Source organism: Armigeres subalbatus, chromosome 1 (genome assembly GCF_024139115.2).
Source record: "Armigeres subalbatus isolate Guangzhou_Male chromosome 1, GZ_Asu_2, whole genome shotgun sequence".
Classification (NCBI taxonomy): Eukaryota; Metazoa; Arthropoda; class Insecta; order Diptera; family Culicidae; genus Armigeres; species Armigeres subalbatus.
This window is the reverse complement of record NC_085139.1, coordinates 57,985,496-58,001,069: the sequence shown is the minus strand read 5'-3', so window position 1 is coordinate 58,001,069 and position 15,574 is coordinate 57,985,496. Positions and strand designations below refer to the sequence as shown.

General features: G+C 37.6%; 1 protein-coding gene across 2 annotated transcripts in view; it reads left to right on the top strand.

Annotated features, from left to right (window-relative positions):
• The first annotated feature begins 7,292 nt into the window (after positions 1-7,292).
• Positions 7,293-15,574, top strand: part of LOC134208460 (uncharacterized) — a 135,747-nt gene continuing 127,465 nt past the window's right edge. The window contains exons 1-2 of one of the 2 annotated variants that reach the window (XM_062685258.1): positions 7,293-7,354; positions 7,432-7,477. The gene's annotated coding sequence lies outside the window, so the exon portion shown is untranslated. Of the gene's footprint in view, positions 7,355-7,413; positions 7,478-15,574 lie in introns of those variants that run through there. The other variant, XM_062685800.1, reaches the window with a different exon arrangement.

The following is a 15,574-nucleotide window of genomic DNA, read 5'->3' as shown; positions in this document are numbered from 1 at the left end:
CTCTGGTTCATTCTTCAGAGACGTATCCGGCTCTTTTTTCAACCGATCGTTCAAACTAATCAACACTTTCTCCAATCTCTTTTTCCGTTCTACACTATCTTTTGCTTCTCTCATTTTTCTTTCCTCTTCGGCAATCTGAATTTCTCGCATGTGCTTTTGCTGTTCTGTGGTTTGTTGAACAAACTTTTTGAAAACCGAAATGAGTTCCTTTGGATTTTCCTTCTTTCCTTCCTCATACTCAGACAGCACTCTCAAAATTTCTTCTGATCTTCTAACCGACTCATTCATTTCCTTTCTTTTAGAAGCTATCATTTGATTCGTCGCTCCTTCCTGCTCTAACTGCTCTTCTATCTCTCTACCTGACATAGTTGTTTCATTCAATGTTTCTATTTCACTTCTGACCTCTTCTAGCACATTGTTCAAATCCGATTCAAGTCGTTCAGTATCTTTTGAATGATTGTCCGTCTCGTTAACTTCCGGATAGAATTTCACGAATAGTTCGGTAGTCAACCTCCCTACTCTCAAGATTTCTTCCTTGATTCTATCCGCACCTGTAGCTTTGGACAGGATATAGTTTCGAACTCGATAATGAACTAATCGCGTTTTTAACTTCTGACGTTGTCGAGCATCTGTCTTCGGATTTTCGAGCAAGCCTCCTATTACCTTTATTTTTGCACTGATAGTAACTAATTCTTCATTGACATCGCGCCACGGTTGGGAAAACGCAAACGTTTTCGACTCTTTCTCGCTTTTCAGTCTATCTTTAAGTTTTCTTCGCTTGATACTTTCGTGTTCATCGAAGTGAAACAAAATGTTCCTGATCAGTAGTTCGTATTCAACTTCATCGATCGAGAGATGGGAGACATCCATCGAAGCGTACATTGTTTGTAGATCCATCATTGTTCCACTGCTCGGTGGCTATTTCGGGATTGAAAGCAAGCTATTGTGTGTACGATTGTAATTAATTGAACACAAGCAAACTATTTTTTCCGTGAATCATTTACTGTATAGGGTAATTAGTCGAATCAAGACCCATCAACAAAATTGCTATACTGAAAAATACCGTTTCCTAATTTTCGCTATTTGGTGCAAACACTGCAACACTGTAAGCTTTTGAGAGTGTTCGCGCACTAGTAGTATGCTATCTAGAAATGTATCACTTTACGGATGAGAACAAATTGGTGATACCGGATAGAACTACACCATTGATATAATTTTTGATGAATTGGATAACCTAATTTTTGCACGTGTTAATTGCACTAATTTGATATCCTAATTTTCTTGATCACTCCGATAGAGTTTTTCCTTGAATCCTTGACCAGAGCTATTTTAGTTGGGCGTCAATTATTACTGAGCGGGTCGGAAGGACCTGGCCCAGGGCATGGGACTCTTAGGGTCGGCTTACAGGGCTGGTCAAGGACACAAGTAAAACACGTTCTTGTTCTTTTTGATATATATTCTTTTTGACTTACGGTTGTGTGTGTGTGTCTGTGTGGCGTGTAGTTGCGGCCGGCCGATGCTGGAGCTCTTTGGGATCCCGGAGTGGTGTCTTAGGGGAACGGGCCACCGATCGGATGGATGATTCGACGGCAGCTCAGAATGCCCTACAGGCGAAAACGGGTGAATTACCCGATTGTGCCCTTTTGACGTCGATTGTATGGACGGAATCGACGGTGAGGTCCCAACAATGTTCTCGGAGGCTCTCCCTGGACTTTCGGGAGTCCCACAATTATGAAAGGCTTTCCGGGGGGGAGGGTCTCACCAGTACTTCTCAGGCGAACGTTAACGGGTCCTGGTAGTAGGGTTAGGGGTTAAGTATGAAATTGGCTACTGGGGTTTGATTGCTAATTTCGGCCTCAATTTATAGCATACCTGATTCCGAATAATAGGTAAAATCCCCGATATGGGATTATACTTGAGCTATAAGCTTTAGACTGTGCTTGGTGGGTAACGGATAACTTTCAAAAACTTTTCTACCTTCTCACTTGGCGCTCTAGATCAGAAAAGACTTTAGCTAAATGCAACCCAGTAGCTCATACCTCCTTTTCCCTTTTTCCTTTCTTATACCGTAGTCGTCGTATCCAGTGCGGCAATACTTTTTATTCCCTTTGGCTCATTATTTTCATATGTAACGTCTAGTTGTGTTCAGTGTAAATGTATTGTGTTTAACAAATTTTGTTCTTTTTTTAGCTTATGAGTGATTTTTAAATTAATTATATCAACAATATTAACGTAACAATTTTAACTAATAATTTTACTAACATTTAGAATAGATATTACAATTAACAAACTAACAAAATTAACACTTTTTTTTTATTTTTATTATTTAAATTAGCAATAGTTACGTAACGGTAACAAATGGGGGGAAGTATGTTATTGAAATTCATTTCTAAATTGTCTTCTAATTTTCTGCTCAAAGCGTCGGCGACGACGTTTGTTTTACCTTGTTTGTATTTGATAGTATAGTCATAGTTTTCTAATGCCATTCTCCAGTTCAGAATCCTAGAATTTTTGTTGCAGTTTTTGATGTACTGCAAAGGTTTATGGTCCGTGAAAAGAGTGAACTGATTACCATGAAGAAATGCGTTGAACTTGTTCACTCCCCATACGATGGCAAGTGCTTCTTTTCAATGGTGCTGTAGTTGATTTCACTTTTGGTTAGAGTTCTGCTTGTGAAAGCGATTGGCCTTTCCACATTTTCTTGAATTTGGGATAAAACAGCGCCAATAGCATAATTACTAGCGTCTGTTGTTAGAATAAATGGCAATTTAAAGTCCGGGTACGCCATGATTTGGTCGGACGCAATAATGTTTTTCAATTTTTCGAAAGAAGTTTGGTAATCAGTGTCATCAGTGTTAACAGTCTGATTCTTTTTTAAAAACTTTGTCATAGGCTTAGTGAGCTTTGAATAATCTGTGACGAATCGTCTGTAATATCCTGATAACCCTAAAAATTGCTTAATTTGTTTTGGTGTTTGAGGAAGTTTCCAATCTAAAATCTTTTGTATTTTTTCTGGATCAGGCTTAATACCGTCCTCAGAGATATCGTGACCTAGAAATTTAGTTTCTCTGCGCATGAACTCGCATTTATCCAATTGGATTTTCAAATTGAATGATGCTAGTCTATTAAGAATTTTTGAAAGATTTTCCAAGTGGGTTTTCAAGTCTTTTCCGATAATTATAATGTCATCTAGATATACGAAACAGATAGTTCCTATGTATTCGCAAAGTATGTTATTCATTGCCCGCTGAAAAGTGGCGGGTGCGTTCTTTAAGCCAAACGGCATCCTAGTAAATTCAAAATGACCTAAACTGGTGGAAAATGCCGTTTTAGGTTGGTGTGCTGGATCCATTTCAATCTGGTGGAAACCTGATTTCAGATCTAAAGTGGTAAAGTAGATGGACTTTCCTAGGCTGTCTAATATTTCCTCAATTTGTGGTATTGGAAATTTATCACTAATCGTTTTATCATTCAGCTTTCTGTAGTCGATGACGACTCTAATTTTCTGTTTTCCGGAGGCATCTTTCTTCTTTGGGACTACCCAAATAGGAGATGAGTATGGACTAGTACTATGACGAATTATACCATTATCCAAAAGTTCCTGTATCTGTTCTTCGACGTCTTTTTTGTAAGCATGTGGATATCGATAAGATTTTGTATAGACGGGGGTGTAGTGAATACGATAGACCATCTGATTATTTAATATATCTTTAGACCATTTATGTGAATTTCTTTGAGTGTTAGAAAGTCCACTGTTTCAAAGCTTTCGATTTTGAAAAGCTTAGACAGAAAGCGCATACGTTGATGCACAGATTGACGAATGCGACAAACGTCATTCAATCGTGAGAGGTGTGACTTGGTAATGAAAGAATGAAGGGAAGTAGAATGAAGGTATGAAAGAGAGAAAATTTAAATGTAAGGATCTGAGCCGGACAGACGGCAACTAGAGAAAGCAGAAATATGCATGAGAGGGTCAGTCTATTGACGATGTTTCAATCGATCGGATGTATTTTGTTCATTCGTGTTCGCGATTTGTATGACTCTTCGGCTGAGTCGAGTGCGTATACGACATGGCGAAGTCGGTAGGATGGTAAAAACGGCTGTGAAAATGGAATGAATACGATTCGGATTTACGGCTGGAATGCGACATCACGCGATCGGAAGCATTTTGTAACTGGTACATGAAAATGGTGCTTGCCACATCCATTAATGTGCCAGTTACTTGGTAAGTATGGTAATTTGTGGATTTGAATAAAAAGTAGTGCATTTCGGAGCGAGCAGGTCTCCGAAATTCAAGAAAAAAAAATACTGAAGCGAGCAGGTTTTCGAGTATTTAACAAATGATAATCCCGGAGCGAGCAGGTCTCCTGAGGATAGTAAAAACATACCGGAGCGAGCAGGTCTCCGAGGCATTTTTTTTGTTTATACCGGAGCGAGCAGGCCTTTGAGGCATTTAAATTTATTTCGGAGCGAGCAGGTCTCCGAAATTAAAGAAAAAAATACTGAAGCGAGCAGGTCTTCGAGTATTTAGTAAAAGATAATCCCGGAGCGTGCAGGTCTCCCAAGGATAGTAAATAAAATACCGGAGCGAGCAGGTCTCCGAGAAATTTTTTTTTCTTCCAGAGCGAGCAGGCCTCCGATGCATTTTTGTTGTTTATTCCGGACCGGAATAGGACTCCGAGGCATTTTGACGTAGGACTTCTTCTGTGGGTCCGGTAGAAGAGTATGCTTTGCGAATGAGAAAATAGAAAAGCGTCACGAAAATATGATACACGGAGAAAAACATTATATAGACTATTTGTGAACTTATTTGGCCGATTTGATGTCGAGATTTTCATTGAAAAGTCTGGTTCAGGGAGATTTAGTGATCCGATTTGGATTTGAAGATCCCGTTTAAAAATTCGATCTGGAGTAGTGAAATTTGGTTGAAAGATAGATTTTGGATGAAAAATTAAATAAAATTTTCGTTGCACTAGGATTGAATTTGGTAATTCCATTTGGAAATTTTTAGATTTCAACGAAATCCATTTTATATGTTGGATTTGATGTGAAAGATTGGATTTAAAGATTGTAATTGCATATATATGTATATATGTATATATATATATATATATATATATATATTTATGGATTCAGATTTGAAGTTTTGGCGTCAAATTAGATCTGGAGATTGATATGGGTCTTATTAATGAAACGAGTGAGAAATAAAATGAATCCCATTTTTCGTAAATGGTATTCATAGATCAGATTTATAGATTCGTTTTAGATTTGAATCAAGATGGAATTTCTGCAATCTTTGGGTTTGGAGATAGAATTTGAAAATATTTTCGGCCAAGATTCAATTGAGAATTCAGAGCTAACATGTGAATTGAAATTTGAAATTTGTTTGAAAATAAGATTTGTTGACTGGATTTGAAAATGAATTTGAAATTTGGGTGATTTTCTTACAAAAAAAAATAAAAGATCAGATTAGATAAGAGATTCGGAATGAAATGGAAACAGTTTTGTTCAAGGATTTGAAGTTATATAGATCAAGAACCATAGAATGATTCGTTATAAAATGGAATTTGCATTTAGATTAGATTTGAGTTGCACGTGACAACATTTGGATTGACTTTTAAATAAACATTGGATTGAGTTAGAAAAAGATTTCATTAGGAGTGGTTAAGAGCTAAGTTATGATTCGATATGGATTTGAATGTTATTTGGATTTGATTGGATTTGGATTGGATTTATTTGTTTTGTATTTGGATTGGAATTAGATAAGAATAGGCATGAATTGGATCTGGATTTGATTTGGATTGAATTTGATTGGATTGGATTTATTTGGTTTGTATTTGGATTGGATTTCGATAAGATTAGGCATGAATTGGGTCTGGATTTGATTTGGATTGGATTTGGATTTGATTATGATTTCAATTGGATTTGGATTAGATTTGGATTGAATTTGGATTGGATTTAGATTGAATTTGGATTGGATTTAGATTAAATTTGGATTGGATTTGAATTCGATTAGGATTTCAATTGGATTTGGATTAAATTTGGATTGGATTAGATTGGATTGGATTTGGATTGGATTTGGATTGGATTTGGATTGGATTTAGATTGGATTTGGATTGGATTTGGATTGGATTTGGATTGGATTTGGATTGGATTTGGATTGGACTTGGATTGGATTTGGATTGGATTTTGATTGGATTTGGATTGGATTTGATTGGATTTGGATTGGATATATTTGGTTTGTATTTGGATTGGATTTAGATAAGATTAGGCATGAATTGGATCTGGATTTGATTTGGATTGGATTAGACTGGATTGGATTTCGATTGGATTTGGATTGGACTTGGATTGAATTTGGATTTGGATTGGATTTGGATTGCATTTGGATTGGATTTGGATTAGTTTTGAATTGGATTTGGATAAGATTTGAATTGGATTGGATTTGGATTGCATTTGGATTGGTTTTGGATTGGATTGGATTTGAATTGGATTTGGATTGGATTTGTTGTGGATTAGGTTTGCATTGGATTTGAAATGGATTTGGATTTGGTATGGATTGGATTTGGATTGATCTTGTGCTGGGTTATCATTGGATTTGGATTGAATTCTGTTTGAACATGTATTGGTTTTGAATTGCATTTGGATTGGATATTTATTAAATATAAATTGGATTGGATATGAATTCGATTAAATTTGAATCGGATTCAGATTCGATTTAGATAGGGTTTCAATTTAGGTAGAATGGACTCCAAAGTAATGTGGATTTGGATTCAGATTTATTCCGAAGAAGACTGAATAATTTTATGTATTTTGGATTGGTATTGGGTGTTTATATTTTTTACGGCAAAAATTTGGATTCGAAATATGAAATAATTTTTTGAGCAAATGACCAGTGCTTATTAATAACTATATTAGAAGAGTAGAGAAAGGAAAGGATGTAGTGAATACGATAGACCATCTGATTATTTAATATATCTTTAGACCATTTATGTGAATTTCTTTGAGTGTTAGAAAGTCCACTGTTTCAAAGCTTTCGATTTTGAAAAGCTTAGACAGAAAGCGCATACGTTGATGCACAGATTGACGAATGCGACAAACGTCATTCAATCGTGAGAGGTGTGACTTGGTAATGAAAGAATGAAGGGAAGTAGAATGAAGGTATGAAAGAGAGAAAATTTAAATGTAAGGATCTGAGCCGGACAGACGGCAACTAGAGAAAGCAGAAATATGCATGAGAGGGTCAGTCTATTGACGATGTTTCAATCGATCGGATGTATTTTGTTCATTCGTGTTCGCGATTTGTATGACTCTTCGGCTGAGTCGAGTGCGTATACGACAGGGGGCATCATCAGTGGTAGCGATTTGATGTTTTATAATAGATGTTGCAGTCAATTTTTCCCTTGGTTTCAAAAGTACGCTTTGATTTTTCAGAATCGTTTCGAAGAGTCTATCCTTTTCAAGTGGTGATAAGTGTTCGGTACGTATTATTTTAGATAGTGTGTCTTTGTCAATTGAAGAGCATGGTTCTAAATCAACGGGTGTTATCGTTTCAAAATTATTTACTTTAAGGTCAAAATATCCGTTCACTAATGGATCAACTGAGTTTTTGTTACTAATTACTTTAACTATGGATTTTTGTTGGTGGAATTATAAAGTCCTGGTTCAATTACTATCGATCTGTGCAGTTTCTGAAAGGTAGGGACAATCCAATCTCCATCTTTTGATGTATTAATTTCGAGGGTGTGTGAATATAATCTTCTAGCGGGGAAATACTTGTCAAACTGTATCTTTTGGTTATTGATGATAAGGATTTCCTTATTGTAATCGATTGTAGCTTTACATTTTGCCAAAAATTCAGAACCGATAATACCATCGAAATAATCATGAAAGTTCAATTCGTAGTATGTTTGTGGGGTAACGTTTCTGTCAATTAGGTTTGCCTTTCCTTTCTTATTAATTCTGTGGTTTCCTGAAATATTCTTTATTCTGGTGTCTTTCGTCGTGGTTATGTTTGTGATTATACCGGGACGTATAACATTTTTATTGGCCCCTGTATCTATTAAAAGTCTAATGGTCTGTCCTGTTTGTGAGTTTTTACTGGTCAAGTAAGGTAGGTAGTTCAAGTTTTCTCTTACTTTTTGCTGAGTCCAGCAAAAATTTAGGTCAATGTTTTCGTCTTCTGATTCTGATTCTGAGGATTTATCTGGTTCCGCGATTTCAGTGTTATATAATTGTTTCCTATTAAGAGTCAATTTCGATCTTGTTGAACCTATATCCATAGGTTGAGTTGATTCCTTATTTTCAAATTTTCTGTCTTGCCTGTCTTGTCTGTTTCTGAAGTTCTTATGTTTCTGTCTATTTCTTGTTGGAAGTTGTTCCATATTGGAAGCGGTTGCCTCTTTCGATCTAAATTTACAAACAAAAGCATAGGCTGCCTCCATATCCTCTGGGCAAGCGGCCTGAGCGTAACCAAAGTACGGCTCTTTCAACCCGGCAAGAAATGCGGCTAGGGCATCTTCCTCAATAAATGCGTTGATCGCATCCCAGTTACTTGTACTTCTGTTTCTGCTTAGCCAAAGTTTTGATATTTTGCGTAATCTCCTTACACCTTGAATAGTATTTATGGATGGACATAGTGTCCATCATTTTGTTTTGCCAAAGTTGGCTCTTGTAAAATGTTAGCTCCTGCCTGTCGCCAAGAGCGTTGGTTAAAATTTCTTGAATTTCCTCGAATGTCTGAGGGTTTCCCGCAAGACAAATTATGTCTTTAGCTTTGCCTTCTATTTTGTGTATTACAGCAGACACATAGATGGCAAACTGATTTGGTGTTACTAGGGTTTAAAAATTTCCAAAGTGTTTTCGACCGTTGTGAGCCAAGCAGTCAACTGCTTTCGGCTACCATCGAATTTTGGGATGACTTTAATTGGATCAGGAAGCTTAAAAAAGTCTTCCATCGTTCCTCTATTTTGTTGCGGCGTTGCAGCGACGTTTGGCTGGTTCAATGATAATGAGTTAATAGCCAGTTGTTGCTGATCTTGCCGTTCCATTAACTGTTGCATCATTTGAGTAAGGCTACTCATCTGGGCGGAAATCTGTTCCATCGTAATGTTTTCTAAAGTTAGAGAGCAGATATCTGGGGTCTCTTCAACTGGGATATGAGAGAATTCACCAGAATCTAAACTGGAAGCTTCTGAGTCTGAGCTACTGTCGGTAATTTTAATTTGTACCTTTTGAGCAGCGCTCGAGCTTCTTTAACGCTGACTTGGTTTTTGGCATCAAATTAAACCACTGAAAACCACAGTCGAATGCGTATGTAAGGGGACAAAGAAAATCTCTGTTTGTGAAGTAGTCAAGGAGCCCACTAAAAAGTGTTGATTCGCTTCTCTCTTACTTGCCAAGAAGCCCACGTAAAGTGTTGATTCGCTTCTCTCTTAGTTTGCCTATCTGGTAGTACAAACTAACGACGTGAATGTTTATAAAAATATCACACACTGATGCCCGCTTTGCGGTTGAGTTGCACTGAATGAGGATAATTAAATAAAATTACTCACGATTTTATGCTGTCGTTGTGCGTAGTCCCGGCTGGACGGTGTTGGTTCTCCAAGTGTTCACTGCGGGGGGATCCTCAAGTCCTAAGCGGTTCACTTTGATGATAAGCTTCCCTGTGGTGCTTCGGATGTTTCAAGTATTTTGGAATACTTTCCACGGAATCACTTCAATCACGGTTATTAATCGTAACTATTCCACTTTTTTATCACAATGATTCACTCCAGCCAGTTCCGTACGGCTGCGCCAATTATAAGTCTCACAGACTGTTTATTATAAAAAAAATAACTTTATTCACTTTTAATTACATTAATATGGTTTCACTACTTAAGATCTAATTGTAACTAACACTTCCTACTCTGAATAAAGACTGACCGTCCGTCTTCTGATCGAACCCTATTTATTAATTAAATCTGTCTACGCTGCAATACCTGGCCAACGGGGTCGAACTCCTCCAAAACTGCTGACTACACTTGGTAACAACGGTGACTTGGTGGCGTGGTGACTCGGTGGCGCGATGATGTCTTAGCAAGGGCGGTTATGCTGACCTTGCTGGTTGGTCGGAAAGGTTCACGCGTAACTATATACATAAAAATGAATTTCTGTCTGTCTGAACCTTAAGACTCGGAAACTACTGAACCGATCGGCGTAAAAATTTGTATGTTGAAGTTTTTGGGGCCGGGGAAGGTTCCTTAGATGGTTCGAGACCCCTCCCTCTTGTGGAAAGGGGGCTCCCATTCAAAAGGAACACCAATTTCTTCATAATTCGAAAACTAATCAGAGAATAAATCAATTTTAGGCGAAACGAAGTTCGTCGGGTCTGCTAGTTTTATAATAAATAATATTTAAGAGATGATTTGTACAGAATTTCAGACGTATGGTTCTAGTTTTCAAAAACTGAAGAATTTTTTTCTTTTTTTTTAAACTAATTTTATTTGCTAATTATCTAATCAACTAGAGAATTTTTATAATAATTGTTATAGCTGATTTTTTATTCTTTCTGATTACTAAGTTCGTTGATAATTTTCTCACTTTATTAAAAAATATACCAAAAATATAAACCATGCATTTTTAAATCCATTATTGTTTTAATCATTATTGTTGTTAGATAAACGCACAACGCGGACTTTGCATTGTGGACGTGAATGCGTCGCGTTCATTGGCGTTGCGTTTTAGTACAAAACACTGACTTCAACGCTGAAGTGCAACGCGCTATTGTGATCCAGTCTTTACTGTTGGTTGTGGATTTGGTTTCAAAGTTTTCAGAACAGGAAATAGTACCAAGCACTAATATTCATGTGTTTTTATAAAACTACTATAAAATAACGATTCAGAAGACCTAAAATTGTTGTTGAAGGATTTCGACTGGAAGAAAAACAGGTTAGTCCATTGGGAAATTGAATAGTATAATATTCCGCAGAAAAATCTTCAAATAAAATTTTACCATTGGAATTGCTTTGAGCATTATTCCATGAACGGTGTTTGGCATTGAAGTCAAATTATGAAAATTTTGGATTTGTTGTGAGTTAGAATTTGAAGATCAGCATCAATCATGTGATGCAATTGTTCATTTAGAAAATCAAAGTCGGAAGCAGACATGCTACCTGACTCGTCAGAACGAACTTTATTTCCCGTTGAAGAATGGGTATGAAAGTCATTCCTCGTCGGTAAATTTTCAGAAATGAAATTTTGCCTGCCTGCAGCGATGCTTGCATAGGTGGGCGTGTTTGAAAAATTAGAATTCGACGAATTATTGCGGATTTTGAACGTTGAAACATGTTTACCCGGCGAATCTGGGATCCTATTGGAATTTACCGTCATCAATTTTGCACGGGAATTCAAAACTTGTTTGCGTGAAGAGCATTCCCAGAAATTGGATTTATGATTGCCCCCACAATTGGCACATTTCAATTTATTGGAATCTTCTCTCACAGGACAGGCGCCCTTGGCGTGAGAGGTTCCACCACAAATCATGCATTTAGCATCCATGTGGCAATGTTTAGTTCCCCACTTTTGGCACTTACGGCACTGAGTGGGGTTTTAAAAATTTACTCCAGGCCTGCGAAAATGTTCCCATGTACCACGGACATGGGACATAATATAGGCCTTTTCCTAACTTTTCATATTATTTTAATTAAAAACTGATTGCTCAATTCTATAGGAGAAGAATTATTTCCGATATTAGAGTTAGAAGGAATATCTGAAGTCTCCAGCTTCCTTCTATTTTTTCCGCGCTTTGGCAGGACGGTCTTGAAACCTTGTTTCTTAGAAGGAAGTGGAGAATTCAGAGACTCACCCTTCCTCTTGTTTTTATTAATACTCATTGCTGAGCGTGGAGACGTGACCTTCTAAGAGTTTTTTTTTTCCCAGAACGGTGTCCCTGCAGGATTACCACCGCTTGTCGGAATTTTACTTCCGCAAACGGGTCCAACGTAAAACGAAGGCACGGGTCCTTGCAAAGATCGTAATGGGATCAGTGGGTTCAAATAGCGCTGAGAAGCACTGTTGAAATGAGAATAGCTTCAGGTAGTATTAAAAACTTCCTTCAGCAAAAAGAGAAAATAGAACCGCACAGCACGAAAGCATGATGCGGTCTGACTGTCTTGTCTTAGCACATGCACAGCCAGTATTGAAAAGCATCCTGGAAATGTCGGTTGAATTTCCGAGCATTTTCTTGTCTGCATTAATATTTGCAGCATATCCTAGGTAGGACACAAATATTAAAACGGACAGGCCCACCGTGCAGGCTTGGAATGGGCGATAATTCATTACTCCCCGGCAATCAGATTATTCAGCAATGAATAACATGATCAACGAAGGGTTTTGAATCCACGAAAGGAAGAAACGGGGACAGCCGTACCAACCGTTTCACACTCAGGAGTAAAAGATTATTGATGAATCGTTGGGAGTGGCTTAGCTAACAGGATTAATGTACACTCCTTAGCATTGGCGTAACTAACTCGGATGCCTAGGGGGGGCTATAACCCCTTTATATTTTTTTCGAAATTGACACTCTTTTTGAAAATTCTCGAACATTTTAACATCTCATCAAGTTATCAGCGGTAATGTGACAAATGCAGTCCAATCACCTAAGACAATCCATCACACTCATTCATATTATTCTCTTTTCTCAAGCACGTGCACGTGTGCACGTGTGAGCAACAACTCACAGTCTATGTTTAATTGCGCTCGACTAGCGTCAGGCAGTGGATATATTTGCATACTTCATAAATATTCTATCTATCTCAAATGAAAAAAAAAATAGTGCAACTTAACATGGATTCCGTCGAGAATCTTCCAAGAATTCTGATGAGAATCCTTTAGTGATGCTGACTGAAATGTTCCAGGGACTCCGACGGGAATCTCTAGATATTTCGACATGAATCCTTCAAGAATACCAATGGGAGCCTCCAGGGATCATGAAGGGAATCCACCAGAGATTTCAGAGGGAATGTTTCAGGAATTCCAACGGAAAAATTTCAAGGAATCCGACGAGAATGTACCAGGGATCCTTCACCCTCCAGGAATATCGACGGCAATATTTCAGGAATTTGAAGGGGAATATTCCAGAGATTTCGTCGAAAACCCTCCAGGAATTCCAATATGATGGTCCCAGGTATTTCATGAGCAATGTTCCAGGGATGAAGACGCATATCGTCGAAGGATTCCGAAGCAATCCGTCGAAGGACTTCGAAGCAAATCGTCGAGCGACTCCGAATTGAACCATTTGTTTGAGAAACTGCATATGTAACATTTTTGGCCAAAATGAGATTTTTATATATTCTGAATCCTCGTCCACAAATACATATTCTGGCAAAAAACACGAAAAAAAAATTTTTGTTCAGGAATGTATGAAAAAAATTTCGTTTGTTTGAGAAACTACATATGTCCACGTACTTTGAAGAGCAATTGTGGAGTACTGCTTACATTTTTTGCACTGAAAGTGCCCCAGGGTGATGAGTTTTGCCAAAAACTATTGATCTGTATCGAAGAAATCGAAAGATTCGGTGCAAATTTGTTAAAAAACAGTTTTTTGTTGTTTTCTCGAAATAGTTTAAAATGGACTTATGCAGTTTCTCAAACAAATGATTCAATTAATCTTTAAGTTATTTCGGAAAGAATCCTCCAGCGATCCTGAAGGGAATCCTCCAAGGATGTTGTAGCTAATCGTTGAGGGATTCCGATGCAAATCATCAAAGGATTTCGAAGCAAATCGTCGAATGGTTCTAAAAAAAATTCGTTAAGGGACTCTGAACAAAATCTATGAGAAATTCTGAAGCGAACCGTTGATGTATTCCGAAACGAAACGTCGAATGATTTTGAAGCAATTCTTCGCGGGATCCCGAAGCTAATCATCAGCCGGATTCCTTATCGTCTAGAGATCCCAACGCAGATCATTTTCAAAACGTCGAGAAACTCCGAATTAAATCTTCAAAGGATTACGAAGCAAATCGTCGAAGGATTCTGATTTGTCAAAGAATACCTAAGCCAATCTTTAAACGAATCTGGAGATATTCCGGAGCAAATCAACGAGAGATTTTAAAGCAAATCCTCCATGGAAGGGCATTTTTCACAGATTCCCAAGGGTATTGCTTAACAATACTGGAAAGAATCCAGTAGGAATTCTTCTGGATTACGATTGGAATACTTCGATGAATCCGAAAAGAATTCTTTAGAGATTGAAGTGAGAATTCTTCTCGGATTTTGATGAGAATCCTTTTCGGATGCTGATGGGAATCTTTCTCTGAATTCAGAAACAAGCTAATTTTTCTTCCACCCATTTCATTAAGTATGATAGAGTGAATATGAGAGATAACTCTTTAGTCTTCAAACTTTTTCGGTAATTCATTATGCTATATGTTGAAAACTGATATCACTGCTAACTAACTTATCAAATCCTAGGGGGGGCTAATTTTTTTCTAGGGAGGGCTAAGCCCCCCCTAGCCCCCCCTTATTTACGCCAATGCTCCTTAGGTCCTCGGCGTCGTGGGATGGGACACAGTTTTTAATCTAGTGCCCTGGCTTAGAGACCGTTCACAATTTATTATACGCTGAAGGAAGAGGTCAAGTCAACACAAAATCGTACATGATGCAACACAACATGCTAATGTTTAGGCGATATACGTACATGTTGTATGTACAGCTATGTCGCCTCCACATCAGCATCCTATGCAACACCATACACGATCTTGTGTTGACTGGGCGGGGTCAAACCAAGCATTACTGTTCATACAAATAAACTATCATCCAAATAAAAAATGTTACTGGGAGAGTGATGAGGTCTAGAATTTCCTTGCGTTACATAATTTGTAAACAGCACCTTATATAAGCCTAGGTTCAAGCGCCATTACTCGCCCTCTGGAACGAGAAAAAAGAGCGTAAAATGCATAAACATCGTTCTAATGGTAATGCACTGTTCTTCTGAAAAAAAGTACTTAGTACAAACTATATGTTTAATTTTGAATGTAGTAAGATTATCGATGCAATAGATTTAAACACTAAAGTGAAAAGTTAATTAAGTTAAACATAAACATAGAAATAAATAGACTAAAACTTAAACTGTTATACAAAGCATGCACATACATACAACACTAAACAGCCCTGTAACAAACACTAAGCAATAGTACGGATGATATTTAAAATAAATTAGATAGCACACAACACACATTTACAACACGAAACGATAGCCAGTACATAGCGTAAAGATAAACAGCCGGACCCTCAGTAGCCATTCGATCGCTCATGCAAATAGATGATCTGTTCTAGATTTGCTCGTGACAGAATAAATTGGTTTCAATTATAATAAACGTAGAGAGTACTTTATTGGAATCGAAGTGGTTTGGATATCGTTGAAGAAAGGACACTAAAGTGTTATTGGCAAGGTGTGCTAAATGGTTGGAAGTATAGCGCGAAAGAAACTATGCCGGAGCTTGGATAATACGTGTCGGATTGCGTCTTCTTAACCCACGAACCGCGGAGTTAAGTGCTGAGCACTATATAATGAATGTAATAAATCTTTCCCTTCGTC